Source organism: Anastrepha obliqua, chromosome 4 (assembly GCF_027943255.1).
Source record: "Anastrepha obliqua isolate idAnaObli1 chromosome 4, idAnaObli1_1.0, whole genome shotgun sequence".
NCBI classification, from domain to species: Eukaryota; Metazoa; Arthropoda; class Insecta; order Diptera; family Tephritidae; genus Anastrepha; species Anastrepha obliqua.
In genome coordinates, this window is record NC_072895.1 from 16083945 (window position 1) to 16104444 (window position 20500).

Here is a 20500-nt window from a genome sequence, read left to right on the forward strand (position 1 = left end):
ATCTTATATATTTTTGGGATAAAATAAGTACAAAAAAACTGTAAAAAAAAATTAAAAAAAAGTTGGGTATAGAAAATTTTTTTAAATTCAAATATTTTTGGTTCTTTCTATAATAATTTGTTTTAAGATAAAATGTATAATACTTTTGAAAAATATTCTTTTGAAAAATTTTGAAAAAAAAAAATACAATTGTTGGTGAAAAAGATTTCTTCTTTCATTACTTATGTTCGTCTTTTTTCATTAATAGCTTGAGATCATGCTTAGTAACCTTTGAAAGTTTCATAAAAAATAAATTTTTTAAGGTACATTTTCCTAAAAATAATAAAAATACGTAAAATTTATTATTATTACCCGAATGCGCAACAATTTCGCATTAATAATGCAGTACCAAATTTTTATTAAAAAGTATATTTTCCTAAGAAATAAAAAATAAAATTCAAATATGTTATTATAAAAAATTAAGAATAATCGAATGTAATGACGCTAAGATTCCTTAAAAATTAACGAAAATAAGAGTGTATAAAAATATTAAAGTATTATAAAAAAAGCCATACCAAAGTTTCCCATATGAATAAATCTCAAAATTAGTACATTTTTTTTCAGCCTACTTCCCATTGTACTCCAACCTGTAAATAAACCAATTTGCAAAAAAATTGAAGATCATGCCCAAATAATTGGATCACTTGGTATGAAATCGCACTTACATCCATTTTCTGCGAATGCTGCTGGAGTGACAGTCTTTGACTCGATATAAAACCGGGTCGTTTTGTTAGCGTAGAGCCTACAGTTGAGGGAATAATGCTTTGCTCACTGTTTGGTTTTAGGATTGCAAGTTGTGGTATTATATTAAGATGGGGAATTTTTAACGCTATAAATGGCCTTCTAGCACTCGCCACATTAATCAGCCACTCAACCACTGAACTGGTCAACCACAACCAACCATATTTCCTGAAGATCTTGCAGCAGAAGCCTGAAAAATCATACGACCACAAATAATATTCTCAGGCGGAGAGATTGCTTGGAGTTGTTGTGATTGCTATAGCCTTCATTGCTCACACGGGTTAATATATCAAATTTGTCTAACAAATAAAGTGACAACAAATAACAAATAAAGAAGTAATCACCTGACTTCTTCCGCGCCTCATTGGAATTTAATGCGTAGGTGTTAAATAAAATAAAAATTAGTTGTCACAAATTCAATTAGCTTTCGTGATTCAATTAGCAAATGTGATATTTTGCGAAATCTAAGCAATAAATATGCATTAAAAGTAATAGAGTTCCCTAGTTTCGTGACAATTTCGCTTCTGATGTTCCACTAATTACACAACATTCGCGTAAGCGTAGATATGTCATCACCACTCAAGGTTTCTCGCCGCGCTGACGAATAAGTAGAAATTATCTTTTTTTAATTTATTTTTTTTAATATACGTTGTTGCTAATCATTTGCCTTGGGATAGCAACTTATGTCATCAATTCCTATCAATTTGAGACTAAATAAAAATTACTTACACAAATAACTACTAACTTTAATCGATCAACAGCAGAAGAACAAAAAAGCAAAAAAAAAGCAGGTATGAAAATTGTCAACTTTATCATTTATAAAAGTAAATAAGACTCTTTAAGGCCCAAACTGCCACCATCATGTGCTGCTACTAAATTATTGTGGATAGATACATGGCACCTTGATCAAAAAGTTCCCGGCACAATGGCCAAGTGACGCTCTAAGTCCATTGAGTTAAGTTTTGCATTTTTTTAAGTTGCCATATCTGTACGTGTTTTCGATTTTGTACAGGTTTTATTTTTATTTATTTATTTATTGGAATTAATATATAATACTAAAACTAATACGAGAACGAGTAGTAGCTGTCAGGGCCTCTTGATAAAAGGGTCTGTATTATTATTAGAAAATCATATTGAATCTTAGTAGTAAAGTTACAATCTTTTAAAAAATTATTTAAAGCATTTAGATTGGTGACAGAAACAATAGACAGTAGAATAGAAGGTTTACGGGATCCGAAGTGTTTCTTCCTGATACTTTCTAAGTTGCGACAATCGATTAAAAGATAGTCAGATGATGGGCTATTACTGCAAAATGGCCATTGTTGTTAAGTACCTTCTGTAAGGTGTTGGTATGTGAGTTTGGTATGTTCTATACTGAGCCGGGCGTACTGACTTCAATAGAGTCAATATGTTCTTTTAAATGTATGTAGGTATATGTCAATCATTTTCTAAATAAACTGGAAACAATGGAAATTGCTGGCATAATTCGATCTGTTTCGTCGGCTCGCTCGTAGGCTTGGACTTTTTTAAGACCCGGTACCCACATAATATTGATCTTGTTTTACAGTTATAAAAAATGGATTTGAATTTGCAACAACGTCTTTGAGTTAAAAATGGATTTAATGGTGCAAAAATTTCGTACATAAACGCTTCAGAAAAGGTTGTGTGTCTGTTGAACGTTGTGGCAGAACGTCGACATTAAACACTAATGAAAACATCAATAAAGTGAAAAAAAGTTGATCAATAACCACAAATTTACCATCAGAGCGCTGGCAGAGGTCTTGAACATTGCTTAAATTAATTGTAGTCCATGATTTGAGTTTGCGCACCTGTTGCTGCAAAGTTGATCTCAATGGACCTGAATTCTATATAAAAAGGGGCTGCGTTGATATCGCCAAAAACATGATTTCCAAGGCAAACAAGACGTGGGTTTATGGGTACGACACGCAAGTCCAGACCTACCCATCAGGCGAGTGAGTGGAGACCTCCGAATGAAACAATACAAAAAAACATGTTCTTTTCAGTAAAAAAAGTGTATGGATTACAACGGTATAGGACACCACGAATTTTCACCAGACGATCAGACAATTAATATAGTAAAGAATATTATCTTGGTATTATGACACATATCTTCTTCTTCATCTTGATTGTCTCGACAACCGCTACGCAGTTTAATAAACACCCCAATCGTTTCTTTCTCGTGTCAACCGTCACCAGTCGGAAACACTAAGTGAAGCCAAGTCCTTCACCATCCTTTCATCATCCAAGACCTTTTCCAATGCAGAGGAGGCCTTCCGCATCGAATACTTTGAGAGCCGGAGAGTTTGTATTCATTCGGACGACATGATCCAGCCAACGAGGTCACTGGGTCTTTATTCACTGCACTATGTTTATGTCATCGTAAAGCTCATACAGCTCATCGTTCCATCGCCTGCGATATTCGCCATTGCTAACTTGTAAAGGTCTAAAAATCTTCCGTAGAATCTTTCTCTCAAACTTTCCAAGGGACGCCTCATCGGATGTTGTCAGTGTCCAAGCTTCTGCGTCATACGTTAGGACGGGCATGATGAGAGCCTTTTAAAGTGTTAGTTTTCGTTCGTTGAGAGAGGACTTACTACTACTAGAGAGGACTACTAGTACTAAACTAGACTAGCACTAGAGAGGACTACCCAGTTGCCTACTTAGTCCAAAATAGGACTTGTTTGCAAGCGAGGTTCTACAAAAAAAAGTTCACCAAAAAAAAAAAGGATTTTTGGAAAACCAACTCGTGGATTTTGCAACATAATAACGCACCTTCATCGAGTCCCGTCATTATCCGTGAATTTTTCTCCAAGAACGAAACGAACAGCCATCGAATTCAACTGATAAAGCTCCCTGCACTTTCTTTCCAGGGCGATGGGTTTTAACAGACGAGAGAAAGTAATGGAAAAATCTAAGACGGCTCTAATGGCTTTTACCAAAAGTAGATTTGCAGAAATTTTTGTAGAGCTGGATCAAAGGCTGGCATAAGGGGTTAGGGGTAGTCAGAATTAAAAAAAAAAATGGATTTTTTTTGCTTTTTCTTAAAGTCTTAAAAATATTGTGTGAAAATTTGAAGTGAATCCGCCAAATACTTTTCGAATTATTCAACAATTAGCAAAGGGTGCTCGGAGGGAGCAGATAGCAAAACTTTAAATGCGTTTTTCTCAAAACTATGTTTTTTGAACTGGTGATCACTGTAACTTAAAAACCGCTTGGTAGATTTCAATAAAATTTGTAATGCTTTTGAAAAACATAAAAAATTCGTACCTGTTCGAAGGATTTTTTTTTTCAAAAATTTAGATTTTTTTAAACAATTAATTGTCGGTTTTTTTTCGCGAAAATCTGAAAAATATAAAAATATTTCCTGAGGCCACCAAATCGAAGGATTTTTTTTCAAAAATTTTGATTTTTTTTAAACAATTAATTGCCGTTTTTTTTCTCGAAAATCTGAAAAATATAAAAATATTTCCTGAGGCCGCCATATTGTTATTTTGAACAAAAAAAGCTTCGATCAGGCACAAGATTATCTATTGATAAAACTAATTTCTCTTATCCCATTGATTTTAGACGAATCTCCAAGGACTTGTGATGATCACCGCAAGGGACTTCTGGAGAAACGGGCGCCACACAAACAGCGATAACTTATACAATTATTATTTATTTATTTTTTTGAAATTTTGCTAAAGTCAAGTCGAAAAATGATGCATTAATGCTATGTTTTTATTGTTGTAAAATAAAGCAATTGACTAGCAAAATAATTTATTGGAAATCATCATCATTTCGGGCCCCTGCCTGCCTCTAACCTCATGCGTTGCAGTTGATTGGGAGTACTTTGAAGGCGCAAATGTCACTTTTGAGAAATAAACTAGGATTTTGAATTTTATGAAAATATGCCAGGAACTTTTTGATCAAGGTTTTATGTAGACGCAATAAATTTGTAAATATGTATGTATTAATTTGCCAGATAACAACTAACAGAATTTCCGCTTCAACTATGTATGTATGTAGACATACTCCACCGCAAAACAAAAAAACAAAAAATTAAAGGTATCTTCAGTAAAAATACTCGCAAAAAGTCAGCTGATTGCCAAAAGTCAACGAACAACTTCAAAAACAAAAAAAAAAATCACTACCATAACTGCCTGTGGAAATTTCTGAATACTCGTGCACTCATAAAGCCACAGGCATAAAAAAGGTGTGTAATGTAGCGCATTGTATTACGAAAGTCAATAAACCAACTGTTTCACTTTTCAGTTATTTGATATTTAAGCGAATTTATACATAATTTTATATCTACTCCTGTGATTCCCGATCCCGGTCATTGTGCACATACAAGCCAGTGTGCAACCTTATGCCGATAAATATTCAGTTCAAGTTCACATTACTGCCTTTCATATTACTAACCATTTATAAGTAAAATCTCAGCAGGCATAAATCAAATAACATTTGATGTCACAGTGCATATATATTTACGCCTTCAATTCGTATGAATAAAACAAACAATGGCATTTAAGACAGTTGAAATTTCTTAAATGAAATTGATGGGCTTACGAATTTTTCAATTTCGACTTTAACTTTTATTTGTGCGCAGGCGAGGCGTCATGCGTTTTTTTGTTGTTTTTTTTATTTTTTTTTTTAACGACGGCACGCTATTGTTGCTGTCCACTGCTAAAAAACATTTTGTGCTGTTTTTTTTTTCTTTAATGAATTTCACTTGCTTGGCGAAAATTCCACCGTAAATTAAGTTTGATTTGCCAAGTCAATAAATATTGATTGGCACTGTTGACAAAAGAATAGCCAATACAAAATTATGTAATTTTTTAGCAATTCTAAAAATGTGTTAAACATTAAGAAAAATAGAAGATTGGGGTGAACTGAGTCGCTTACTTTAAAGCAAGAAAAGTCTTTTGAAATTCCAGTGAGTGAACTCGGCTTGGGGTTGGCACAAAATTACCCACACTCGCTTCAATTTGCTTAGAAGTTTGTGACTTGCCACGAGTTTGTGCCGCTTAGTAAGGGAAACTGAGAAATTAAGCGCCAAATACCTTTGAGGTCGTAATTTTCAACAGATTTAAATATGTAAATTCAAATTATGAACGCATGCAAAAACAAAAAGTAAAAAAGTGCTTAGTTTTTTTTTTATGATCTCACCAACCATTTTCTCAAATAAATCTAATTTTACTCGTGGTTTTCTTGGTATGAGGAACTCATTCTTGATGTTTAACCGAACATTTTTGCTACCGGTGATAACAGCATCGGGTAGAGATGTTGTTGAAAGTCCCTACTATATGGAGAAAGCGTAAATTCTTTTTATTTCGTCTGCAATTTTGTGCAGAGCTGTGCCACCGGACTTGCTTTTAGAGTACGTGAGCTGGCACGCAAAAAGCACTTTGAGTTGATTTGTTGTCCGATGTCGACGGCCAACAATCTCTCCAACTGTTTGAGCAAAATGGTGGTAAGGCTTCTAAAATCTTTTGGTTTCACATGCAAGGCTTTGCCTTCTTGGGAGATGAAAACCACTCTCTTGACTACTGTAGCCATATGCGTCTCCTTTCTAGCTCCGCCAGGCTGCAGCTGACGATAATTGTCAGCGCCACATTGCTAAAGGCTTTGGAGGATATGGGATGAACGAAAGCCGAGGTCTCTTGGATACTTTTAAGGGTGTTGTCCAAAAATCTTTCCGGTTTCTTCGGCGCCAAAGAGTGTAGAGGATGGGGAATGTGTACTTTTCGATGGTTACTCATGACGACAACTTCTTTGTGCCCACTTTATGGAGGTCCTTTGATTCGTGAACACGCTCGGCCTCTCCACTATCTTGGAAATAACGCGGGATTGCTCCCCTCTAGGATTATAAGGCAACAGAGGCGCTGACTGGGCTCGACAGTCATGGTAACTCTGGCAAAACCAACACCTAGAGGTCTAGTCCGGTCAGCTTCACCAGGCAGCGGAGCTTTCCCTAAAGGGGCTTAGCTTTGCAACCTGTTGCTGAGCCACACAGACCTTCTTGGCCCGGTCAGAGAGGTCTACCCGTGCAGGATTTCTTGTTCATCATCATCTACTTCGTTGGTCACCTAGGAAGATAAGATCTTTCGGTGGCCAGAAATAAAGGTAAGAGGAAGGGGAACGGCCAACTATGACAGAGAACCATGCGGCAGCCTCGTTATCTCCGGAGGTTCACCGGTATCGGAGAAGCCTCGTTAGAATACAATCGGACGACCCTGACTGCGAACCATCCAATAGTCGTACAAATCCATGGATACTTTGGATTAGGAATAAGGGTAGATATCATCAAACGAAAAAGGTCGTAATGAAATCGCGGTGAGCTGTCGCAAACGATGTACTGACGACAAGGAAGATTTTGTTGCATTTGATGCTATTGTGAGGCAATATTCAGCTATGAGCTGCTCCTCTACTCTTAATTCGGGCTGGTATATTTGAAGGAAACAATCGCTCAGAAGCAGCCAGCTTTGGTCAATAAGAGAAGAATCGAGTTGTATTAGGTGAATGAACATCCCAATAGGGACTCACTATAAGCCCCGGTAGCTCGATTGAACTTGCGTTCGGTGACCATCATCCATTGGCTTCTTTAGTGAATGGTTCTGCTCGTGGAAAATATGTCTCTAGAGAAGTTTGTGGAAATCAACTGATTGACGTTTTTGCTAAGAGGGGTGGCAAATGTGGTCATCTGTTGCACCGTAACTTTTCCGAATACTTCAGGCCCGGCATTAGATGTTCTAGTTAGTCTACCTCCACTTGATTTCTTCATTCAAGCAGAGGCCTTGAACTCCATCTACAAGTTGAAATACAATGGGAATTAGTACGGCCCTTGTCCGGCATTGGACAACAGAGTAGGCATGGACTTCGATCCAATGATCCTCGCCATGCCCCTTGTCTCCATGCTATCCAGAGTCGTGCTTGACAAGATATACAGAGTGGTGCTGCCAGAGGCTCAACTGTGGTCAAACTGAGAAAATGAGCACGACAAACTCTGTTGTCGCATTTTGACGGATGGCTCCATGACCGAGCACGGTTTCGGGTCTGGGGTCTGCGTGAAATCCACCGCGACAAAATTTCACTTTGCTCTTGGAATTCATGCATCTGTGTTTCAAGCGGAGGTGTATGCTGTTCAAGAAGCAATGAACTTTGTTGTGGAAAACAGATGGAGAGGCAGATATGTATGTATCTGCAGCAGGGTAGTCGAGTTCTGTAAATCCAGGCTGAACTATGTCGGTAGACGTAATAGGCTGATGCCAACATGGGTCCGTTCTGCCACGCCATTGTGCAGCCATCAAAGCCACGGTTAGCAAACGGGTTACTCTAACCCACAGGCGAGGTTGGCAGGGTGAGAAAGGCTGCAGATGGACAAAACTGATGTTAGCTGCCACGCCCAACCGAATGTCGCAGTTCTTCCTGTTACTAAGCAGAGGGGACTGTAAGAGGCTGGTTAGACTGATGACGGGCCACTTTCTATGGGCAAAGCACATGAAAGGTGGGTATCTCAAACAGTGCACTCTGCCCAGCTTGTGAAGAGGAGGATGCGACGGCGGACCACTTTCTGTGCGACGGCCCCGCCTTCGTTCGAATCAGGCTTGAAGAAGCGACCACCTTGGGTCCTTGGCACCACAAGATCTACTCAGATTTCTTCGGAGGTCGAGTAGATTTAAAGGAAATTAAAAACGGAACCCGAGTGCAGTACAATGGACTTAATTGAGCCCGAGTGCTGTACTTGCTAGTCTGTCCGGACAAAAAAAAAATAGGGGCGGAAAGTTTCTCTGAGAGAGTCGTAATTGAATTACCTTTAAAATGGTGGCAAGCTCTCAAATATGACCTAAATCGATTTATTCTAACTATGCTAAATAAAGGGTTCCCTTTTACTAAGCCTCATACGCTCACGGTCAAAATAATAGCAACGCAAAATTTGAAACAGTTTTCCCAATTTTTTTTTGATATTTCTTAATTTTGATATACTTTTTATCTATTTTTTAATCATTATAAAGAAAATATCTACAAATCGAAATAAAAAAATTGGCTAAAAAACTGCGTACCAAATTTTTTTTTATTCCAAAAATAAATTTTTATAAAGTTTGAAATTTTCATTAGATTTGTATGAATTTTTTTCGGAATTTAATAATTCTTGCACAGAGTTTGAAATTTTGATTTATATGATATTTGTTGTAGAATGAACTACAATAATAAAAAGAAAAATAAATAAAAAACAATAGGTGAAATTGAAATGAAAATTAATCGAAACGAATCGAAACGAAAAATAGGTCAAAATATCGCATTTTTATTTGGTCGGATAGGAAATTTTTATGCTATAAAATTCAGTGAAATTCTGTTTGCAAAATTCTGGTTTTTAAAATTAGGTATTATGAAATTATATTTGATCAAATTCTTATTCTGTACTAAAACTTCCGAGAACCGTAGGTACAATTAGAAGAAGTGCGCGGCCTGATTTTTCGAGTCGTCCAGATACTTAAGTGCTTTGTTACTAAGATCATTTCTGATCAAATTGGTTATGTGTGATATTATCCAAAAATTAATCGTTTCTGAGAAATTCGATTTTAAAAATTATTTTTGAGGCAGCAGGTGTGGCAAAGAAGTAGGAGCCAAGTTGCCTGGTTTTAAGCCCCGCCAGAGCAGGGCAGCTAAGGAGAAGGTGCTGAGATGATTCCACCTCATCCTCCATACATCCAGCGCAAAAAGGACTCGAGGTGATTCCAACTCTCAGAGCATGCATTCCTCGCGCATTGTGTCCTGTGAGAGAACCCACTAGATTAGAGATCTGATATTTTGTCAGCCTCAGAAGCTCGCCCGAGCGCCTCCGGTCCACACGTGGCCAGAAGGATTTCGCGACCTTACACGTTTGTGTACTCGCCCAGCGCTCGCTGAGTTGGCGCGATGCTCATCTTTCCAGGAGCAGACCGCAGGTAGTCAGGGGGATGCCAATTCTCTCCCTTCGCGGGGAAATAACCTCACATGTCCCTTGTCTGGCCAGCTCATCCGCCCGCAATGTCGCTGTGACCAGGAACCCAGATGAGGCTGATGTCAAAGAATTCGGACGCAGTCGAAAGTGAGGTCAAGCATTCCTTGACCAGTTATGAAACCGTCATAGATCCGAGCGCCCTTATTGCCGCTTGGCTGTCGAAGTAAATATTTACTTTCTTGACTGTTAGTACGCAAGTGAGCAACCAATCAGCTGTCTCCTTGATTGCGGCTACCTCTGCCTGGAACACACTGCAGTGGTCCGGTAACCTGAATTTGAGTCTGATGAGGAGCTCCTCGCAAAAGACTCCTCCGGCAACCTTTCCTTCCGGCTTCGATCCATCCGTGAATAAGCTCACCAGGCCCTGGCCCCAAGTGTAGCACTCCGTCCACTCTATCCTTGGAATATGAGTGGAGAAGGTTCCGGTTGGACTAAACGAGGGTATACACCGATCCGTTGAAAAAGGGATGAACTCTTCAGCTTCTTCACCAATGTCGTCCTCTCTATTGAGTTCCACCAGACTATGACTCCATATAACAAGATAGGCTTTACAATAGTGTTATTTAGCCAAAAAACAACTCTAGGCGAAAGGCCCCATCTTTTGCCATTTGCGCCCTTGCACCCATACAAGGCGATTGTTGCCTTCCTCACTCTTTCCTCAATATTGGGCTTTCATGTAAGCTTACTGTCAAGGATAATACCTAGGTACTTCACCTTGTCAGAAAGCATCAGAGGAGCGCCCCCTAGTGAGAGAAGTTGAGCTGTAGGTATTTTATATTTCCTCGTAAATAGGACGAGCTCCGTCTTAAGAGGATTCACCGACGGGCTGCAATCCGCTGCCCATCTAACAACTACGTTCAGATATCCCTGCATCACAGGGTGTACAGAGTATCCACAAATTTTCCTCTACCAATTAATGCCACGTCATCCGCGTAGGCAACCACACTGCAGCCCCCTTTCACCAGCTCCTCCAGCAAGTCATTTACGATAACAACCCAGAGGAAAGGCGGGGGGGAACACCACCTTGCGGAGTGCCCTACTCACCTGCCGATGGATGGGGATGCCTCCCCATTCTGCCGTGACAGTTCTGTCCCTAAGCAATTTATAGATAAATCTGATAAGGTCGGTCCGGAAGTAGATCCAATATTAAAGCCACATAGCGGACATAAAATATTAGAGTTTGTCCAAAAATGTTCGCTGCCATGAAAAAGCTTCTGATGGAAAATTCGCCATTTGCGAGACAACCGTAAGACACCCACCAAAAATTGATGGAGCCAGTCAATTATTATTATTATATTTATCGAATTGAATTTGACTATGAAAAATTTCTCTGAAAACAATGCGACAAAACGACAATAGAAGCAGCAAAAGAAAGACATGAATGTCAATTTTAGGTGGCAGTGATTTGGCAACAAAGTCATCGTTAAACAAAAACAAGCCAACATACAAATATACATACAATAAACAAAAACAATAAACTCACTTGCTTAAGTTTTAGAGTAGCCCATTGATGAAGCTGGCAACAGTAATTTTCTGCATACTTGAGCACAACAAGCACCCCGCTACTTGCTACATATTGGCTGATATATGCACATCAAGCATTGCACTCAAAGTGCCGGGCGACTGTTGCCTTGCCACTTGCATAGTTGTTGCTGCAACATCGCCCGCAGGTGGTCCGCAGTTGCAGTTTTGCAATGGAAAGCAATGAAGAGAGGCCGACGTCAAAGTAGTCAAATGCATTGCAACGGGCCAGACGAGATCATTTGCAACGAAAATTGTTCCTGTTCACGAAAGCACAAAAACAATACAATGCAAAACCAACAGGCAAGCCCACAAGTTACATAGTTAGCCCATACTTCGACTGCTGACTGCTGACTGCTGCCATGGAGAAATGTACGACTATTCACACGGCATGGCTGGCTGGCATTGTTTGCTTATTGATGTAACTGTCCAGCGGTTATTGGACATCGTTTGACTCTTAGTGGCCCAATGTGGCTACATAGATAAGTGTGTATGTACTTACATTCTGTCAAATAAGTTCCAAAGCCGAGTCTACCAAATAGGTTAGGTTTATCTTTTTTTTTTGTTTTTTTTGTGGTTTTTTTTTGTAAAGGATGGGAAGCATCAAAAGCCTATGGCCAAAGCCATAGTGTAGGACTTTAACCCAACTGTTGGAGGTATGATGGCTTCATGTTTGCTCAGATTGCTCTGAGCTCGTGACTGTCAATATTACGCATTAGCTATTCTTACGCTTTTCACTGACTCACTGGCTACGTATATCTGGCTGCTCTGAATAGACGCCACATAGACCTCAAGGACCAGGTAGTGTGACCAGTGTTGTTGGAGTAGTGTTAAACAAAGTTCGTGAAAGTTCGTGACTTTTATCAGCAATATCCTTCAGAGAAAGAAGAGAGAAGAAATATAAGGTAGTCTTAACGAGTTCTGCTCAGTGCAGCGAAGTGGCATCCCTTTCTTATTCGCATAGCTTACATGCGTTGTTCTGGACCATTTTCATTTAAGCTGCGTGATATGAAGTGAGAAGAATTCTATTCCTCTTTTTCAACTTTACTATAAACAGCATCTTCCAAAAGTCATGTGTTTGCACCCCTAGCCCCTGGGCGTGTTTACCCATTAGGTAGCGCCCCATTTTTACTATTATTATTTCGGTTTTGCAGAGATTCTGTGTGTTTGGCGATGAGAGCTAAATGCTTGCGGCCATAATTGTTAGGCGATTTTGCATGTGGGTTCATTACGCCATCTTTCATTCACTGCTCTTTTTAAAAATAAGTAGCTTACAAATCTGTAAGGGTATACCTATGTGTCATTGTCTGTGCACTCATCGGTCAGTTTGGTGCCAAGTCGCGCTAGTTTATCGGCTCTGCACTTCCCCTCGATGTTGCAATGGCCAGGAACCCATGTTACTGGGCATGAATACCTGCTATGGACACTCTCTTACGATTCTTCATAAGAGATATATCGCTTTTGTAGGCCTTCATGACAAAAGGTATGCGATATATGTGTGCCTTTGATCGCATGCCATGAACTATCACATTCAAGGTTGGGCAGGTAATTCGTCAAATCAACTTTGAAGTCGATGAAGCGGGAAACAGTGAAATTCGCGGAATACAACATTTGGATATTGAATATTCCAAAAATATATGTATGCTAATAAGAAGATTTCATATTAAAAAGCATCAATTTATTACCAAAGCAAGAATATTTTCAAATTTGTCTATGGACATTCTGCAAAAATTTCTAAAATTATCTCCACTGCCCCATACGATTTCTCTCAGTCGATGTGCCTCTAGACTGTATTGCTTCCGTAACTCGAGAAATGGGTTAGCCCAAAGGGTACGATTCACACGCTAATCCTCTTGAATTAGGTTTCGAAGTTCTTGCAATGATTTGGCAGCGAAGTGAAATGAAATGCACACGAAAAAGTGATCTTTTTCGTATGCGAAAAAACTGGCAGTTCGTATCGATGGGCGTTCGTAAGTATAGATGTGACGTTAGCTTTAGGTGAATTGACTCTGCCTTCTCGTTAGGACATATGCGGCTACCTGAGAAATTGTCGACTGCTTTGCGAGGGATTTTATCGACACCTGGCTACCAGTGCGTAAATGTAAATATCATATCCAGTGACCCATTAAATCATATTAAGGAGACCCGGTGGTCTAGAAATTTCAAAAAATCGATTTTTTGTTTTTTTCGATATTTCGAAAGTACCTGAAGAATATACTGTGAAATTTAAGCTTCTACAGCCCATTAACTAGGTAGAGAGCGTTCCGTGCGCTCTTGTACCTCAAACTTTAAACTCGTTTAACTCGAAACGGCTTCTTCGGCCTGGTGTTGTCAAAAAACAAACAAAAAACTATTCACCCGAATGGTCTGAAATTTTAATATGTTCTTCATAACATCAATGGCTATCGCCCGTACTACAATCATATTATTATTTCAATTATTTCGTATTTTTTATTAAAAAACGGGAAACCCGATTTATGGAGTGTCAAATTTAAAACTGTTTTTGTGTTGCAGATAAATAGAAGAGCCAAAATGGACAACACCGTCCAGGTCCAATTTTTCGGCAGGGTCAACGCGGCCGCCGTAGCCGAATGGGTTGGTGCGTGATTACCATTCGGAATTCACAAGAGAGGTCGTTGGTTCGAATCTCGGTGAAAGCAAAATTAATAAAAACATTTTTCTAATAGCGGTCGCCCCTCGGCAGGCAATGGCAAACCTGCGAGTGTATTTTTGCCATGAAAAAGTTCCTCATAAAAATATCTGCCGTTCGGAGTCGGCTTGAAACTGTAGGTCCCTCCATTTGTGGAACAACATCAAGACGCACACCACAAATAGGAGGAGGAGCTCGGCCAATCACCTTTCAACGCCATTTTTTAAATTATTAAAATAAAATTTTTTTTTTCATTTTTGTATGCAAAAGAAGTTAAATAAAAAGCCTTTAAAAATAAGATATAATTTTTCTTGTTTTTTATTGTAAAAACAAATTTATGAAATACCCTAAATTTTCGAGCTCTAGACCACCGGGACCCCTTAAATATACGACTACAGATAGCGCTCAAAATTAACATTATATTTATTTAAAACTACTTGGGTAGGTAGACTGTTATAATCAGTTCCGATACTTATTGCACAGCATGTACATACATATACATCTATGCAGATTAGGGAGGCTCACCAGAAAGTTTTGCGGTTTTCCTGCTTTGATTATAAAATTTATTTTACTCATATATTAAGACTTCCACTAAGACATTTGGAAAAATATTAAGATTTACTTGAGTTGGACGATTTAGAAAATACAGTAGATTTCGGATTAACCCTGCATGTCCACCGTGATTTTTTGTACGTTGTTACCAATATTAGTCGATTCGACTAACATACTCAAAATATCGATGCTGCAGAACTAATATACCTATGCTCATAATTTTTAAAAGTTACTGAAAAATTAAAATATTATTCCTTTCTTTATTCAAAAGTAAAGCAACATTTTCAATTGTTTCTGTTTTTCATTTATTTTTATTATTATCACATTTTGTTACTCTTCAGTCTTAGATATCTTACTTAGAGTTACAAAAAAAAAAATTAAAAATTAAAAAACCTTAAAATTAAAAAAACATTTCACTGCCGATATAAAGTTAAAGAATTATTTTATATTATTTAAGAATAAAAAGAGTTCAAAATAAAAGTTTTGTACATTAGGTACAAGTCTCAACTTTTAGCTTGAAAGCTTAACATTTATTTATTGCTCAACACATGATGTTGAGAAAAAATTAAAAATAAATTAAAAAAAACATAAAAAATAACAAGGCTTCCTGCCGTTATAAAGTTTAAGTAATTTCATTAAATATAAAGTTGATAAAAAATGTTAATTGTACATTAAAGTTTTGCACAATAGGCACAAATCTCGACCTTGTGCTCACCACATACATGTTTCATGCATTTTGAGCATACACTCTCCGTCATTCGGTGTTTTTTGTAAGGACAGATAGAACAAATTTTTCTTTTGTTTTTCTTTTTTGAGGGTAAATTCTCAACACTTGCCTTCTCAACTGGCACGGATAAAATATCTCGGATATTCTGCTGTAATTCTGAGTACAGGTTAGGATTCTTTAGGCGTTCTGCCATGTGCGGTTTAACTAGATCGGAATGAAGTTTTTTCATGAATTCCCGACGTGAAAGAGGTTTCGTTTTCGCGCTTTATGCGTTATGAACATATATCACATAACTATTAACAAATGCGATATTAAGTATGCCATAGAGCATGCACATTGACCATCTCTTCGTTTTCCTTGAGCACGACATAACCCTACACATTTGATCAAGAGTGTCAACGCCGCCCTTGGTTTTATTATAAAACTCAACTAAATTCGGCTTACCACTTGATACATTAATTGTTCCCCCTTCGTCACAGGAAGACAGCAAGTACACAATTTTATTGCGTTAGGCTTTGTATGAAAGCAGTGTTAAAAACATATGTAGTTGTCTTAGTTTTCCTTTTTTTTTTTGTTTCATTTCCTCTGGAATTTCGGCTTTATTTGAGCGTAATGTACCTACTATTGTGAGATTATATGGCTGCTGTAGTAGAGATTTAGCCAGCGGAATGGACGTGAACCAATTATCCCTTGTAACATTCCGATTGGTACCGTGCACACTTTTGGTTATTTCTTTAACGCAATACTCACCAAGAGGAACTTTGTCACTGGTAGTACCTTATCTATTACATAAGAAGTTCCACTGTCACAAAGCATTATAATTTTCAGTCCAAATTTAGCTGGTTTATTTGGGATGTAAAGGGTGTTTTTTTTAGAGGTTAGGTTTTCAAGATGAAATAAAACGTATATAATTTAATGTTATGGCCAAGAATTTAGCTTTATTATAAAGATAAGGTTTTGCCATTATGTTTTAAAAATGATTTCGGGCAAGTGGCCGCCGCGGCTGGCTCGAATAAATTCCAGCCGAGAGGCCCAATTTTCGACCACTTTTTGCAGCAATTGGGGCCGTATGTCAGCAATAACGCGCCGAATATTCTCTTCCAAGACGTCAATCGTCTCGGGCTTATCTGCGTAGACAAGCGACTTCACATAGCCCCACAAGAAATAGTCCAGCGGTGTTATATCGCACGATCTTGGAGGCCACGCCACAGGTCCACGGCGCGAAATAATGCGCTCACCAAAAGTTTCTTTCAATAAATCGATTGTTGCGTTGGCTGTATGGCATGTAGCGCCGTCTTGTTGGAACCAAAGGTCGTCCACATCAACATCGTCCAATTCAGGCACGAAAAAGTCATTAATCATGGCTCTATAGCGCTCTCCATTGACTGTAACGTTATGGCCGGCTTCATTTTTAAAGAAATATGGACCAATGATTCCCTCTGCCCATAGAGCACACCAAACAGTGACTTTTTGAGGATGTAACGGCGTCTCAGCAATGGCTTGTGGATTATGTTCACTCCAAATGCGACAATTTTGCTTATTGACATACCCATTCAACCAAAAGTGAGCTTCATCGCTGAACAAAATTTTCTTCGATGCGTCGCGCGAACCGAACCATTATTTTCGTAATAAATTTGCACGATTTGCAAACGTTGTTCAGGTGTAAGTCTATTCATTATGAAATGGCAAATCAAACTGAGCATAAATCAAGTGACAGCTGTTAAAAAGACCATCTACGAAAAAAGTAGTGCCAACTTGAAAACCTAACCTCTAAAAAAAACACCCTTTACATTCGGAACAAACATCTTCCTCAAAATGCTAAAAGCTGCTCATCAACAGTAAGATAGAGACCAGGCTTGAAGTTGTCCCGACATTTTTGAGTAAATTTATCCCATACCTCTCTTATAGCAGCGAATCTATCGTTAAGATGCAAAACTCTTTCAGATCTATCGTCAAACCGCAAACATGAGACCAAAAAGCTAAATCGCGAGCGACTCATTGTTGAGATATACCTAGTTCCAGAATATTCTTTATTAAATAGCTCACGAGAGGTCAAATGGTTGTCTTTCATAACAGCGCTCAATATTAAGATACCAATCAGTGCTTCAAGTTCTGTTTTGTTCACCGGCTTTTCAGTTGGAAAATCTCCATTCCTTTTTTCAATTTCGATGTTGGTGTAATGAACTATAATACTTAAAATTTCATTAGTGATAAATAATTTACACACTTCAGCGCAATCCGTAACATTCTTTGCTGCTCCTGTTGAACCTCTAGCATGATGCACTATGTTAATTGCATACCGACGCCCATTTATATTTATTTTTACCAAAAATCTTTTGGAAAATGGTATTATATTATCCTGCGGCGCCTGAGGTCGTGGTTCTTTATTCCAGTCCTCCGAATTGTCCGAAGAATCATCCTCCGAAGAATTCATACCCTCTTCTAGTAAATTCGTTTCGAATTCGCTTTCGGAAATACTGAAATCCTTTTCATCCTCATCCGACATAGCCAAAATTTTTTCAGTTTCTTCCTCACAAATTTTAGTCGGCCTCATTTTTAATGCTAAAAAAGTTGCACTAAACCCAATGTTAGTCGTTTCGAATACGCAGTTTCTACAAATACATACATACCACTTAAGCGAGCCAAACAACAAGTCCGTACTGATCAGGAGCAGCTTTGCAACTGAATAAACTCTCTCAACGTTAAAAATGAAATTGATACAATGAGAGAAAAAGAAATTACAAATGTAAAAAGCAGTGATGTTAGTCGAAATGACTAACAGTGGGCATGCAGGGTTAAGTAAACTAATTCGTGCAAGGTCTGTTCTCTCGCAGATTATTGTTCATAGAACTAAATTAAAAAAAAAAATTAAAATTAAAAACAATTAAAAACCCTTAAGATAAATCACTCATTAAATCAGCGCACTACTTATGTATGTATTTAAAATAACACATGGGCTGAAAAAAAAATATTGGTAAAATTGCCCAAAAAGGGGAACTGGTCGGATTGTAACAACTGGAGGGGTATAGCACTGTTGCCGGCAGTTGGCAAAATATTTAATAAAATCATTTTAGACCGCATTGTTGAGCCAAGCTGCGTAAGCAACAAGCCGGATTCCGGCAAAACCGTTCCTGCATTGATAACATCAAAACTATGCGAGTGATAATTGAGCAATGTACTGAATATAATACCACGCTATATATGACATTCGTGGCATTTGACTCTGCCAAAAGATAATACATATGGGAAGTCTTAAATAGGTTAGGTATACCGAGAAAAATTACAAATCTAATTAGAAATAGCTACAATGGTGCGAATTGTAGAGTTCTTCAGTGAGGCTTTCAGTGTCACTACTGGAGTGCGACAAGGGTGTGTCTTGTCCCCTTTGTTATTTATCGTAGTAGTGGACTGGATTTTTCAAATGTTTGACTCTGTAAACCGTGGAATTACCTGGAGAATGAACACCAGTCTCGAAGATCTGGAATATGCAGATGACGCTGTTTTACTCTCGCATTCGCATCAACACATGCAGATGAAATTAAATTTTGCTTCAGCAGGAGTTCGCGAAAGCAGGACTCAAAATTCATATTAAAAAGACGGAATCTATGCGTATCAAAGCTAACAATGCTGCGCTGTTTACAATTGGTGATGAAACCATTGCAGACGTTGACAGTTTTTGTTACTTGGGAAGTACGATCTCCATAGACGGTGGTGCGAAAAGTGAAATTTACAACCGAATCCATAAGGCACGTAACGCATTCGCTAGTTTTCGAAATACAGGGTTTGATTGAAGAGTAATGAACCTTCCCACGCGGAGCGTCTGCCAAGCGATCAACCGAATCGGCTGGTGGGGGAAAATTATCGTTGGACCTTCCCCTTCCACTAGAAACCGGTCCCAGTTTGCTGGCAACAGCGGTGCAGTCAACATCGCTCCGGGCGTGAAAGCTGTTTTAAAGGTGTGTAAGGATTTTGCAGTGGGGAAAATGCAGCGATCGTTAGAGTAACGTTACTCGATCAAATTTTGCGTAAAGTTAAACAAAACGAGTACCGAAACCATTGGGCTACTCAAGGAGGCTTACGGGGACCGGGAGGCGCATGTCGAAATCTAAGGTCAAAACCATGCTGATCATCTTTTTCGACTCTCGAGGCATCGTCCACAAGGAGTTTGTACCTCCAGGAAGCACTGTAAACGCGGCATTTTACAAAGAAGTGCTCGTTCGGCTGAAAAATCGCGTCGCCCGGGTGCGGCGCGATCTCGTCAACAATTGGCCGGCGCACACCGCCTTCCTCTGCACCTCTGCATTGGCCAAGATGGGGGTTTCGGTGCTTCACCACCCTCCCTACAGCCCAGACCTGTCCCCTCCGGTCTTCTTCTTGCTCCCGCGCCTGAAAAGAAAGCTGAAGGGGAGGCGTTTCGACTACATCGAGGCGATCCCAAAAACTGTGACAGCCGAATTGAACGCGATTCCGGCGGATGAGTTTAAAAAATGTTTCCTGCAGTGGAAGGAACGCTACCAGCGGTGTATTGATGCTCAAGGGTCCTATTTTGAAGAATATTAGTTGTATAAGCCAAAAGGTTTAATAAAACTGCTTAAAAAAAATAAGGCTCATTACTTTTCAATCAAACCCTGTATATGGCGCTCCAACAACATCAAAACTTGCACAAAGGTTAGAATTTTTAACGCGTGCGTTAAGCCTGTGCTGTTGTACGCAACGAACGCAAAGCTGCAAGCGTTTATAAACAGGTGTCTGCAGGTGGCCAAGAGTTATAACAAACGAGGAGCTCTGGAGAAGTACGCACCAAAATAGCATCAACAGTGAAATAAAGAAAAGAGAATATGGATGGATAGGTCATACTCTGCGAAAGCCGTATGAGGAAATACTGCATGCCGCTTTGACTCGGAACCCGCAAGGAACGAGAAGAAGAGGCAGACCAGTGATGTCTTGGCAAAGGACTATCCGCAATGAAACTGAAAAATAGTTTAATGAACTGAGATTTATGTCTAGAAATAGAAATGTTTGGAATACTTTTGTCGAATCCTTAAGCTCCTAAAGGAGTATGGAATATTAATGGGCTGAAAAATTCCAGGCCTAACACATAGATGACACTAGTTTTATTGCATTAACCTCGTGGTTTAGTTCGTACTAACCTTAAAAAGACAGCTGTTAAAATTTCATGATATTATATTCTTTAGTTCGTGAATTATTTTTCTAATAGAGGCAATACTCTTCTTATTTTCAAAACAATGGATGAACAAGAATT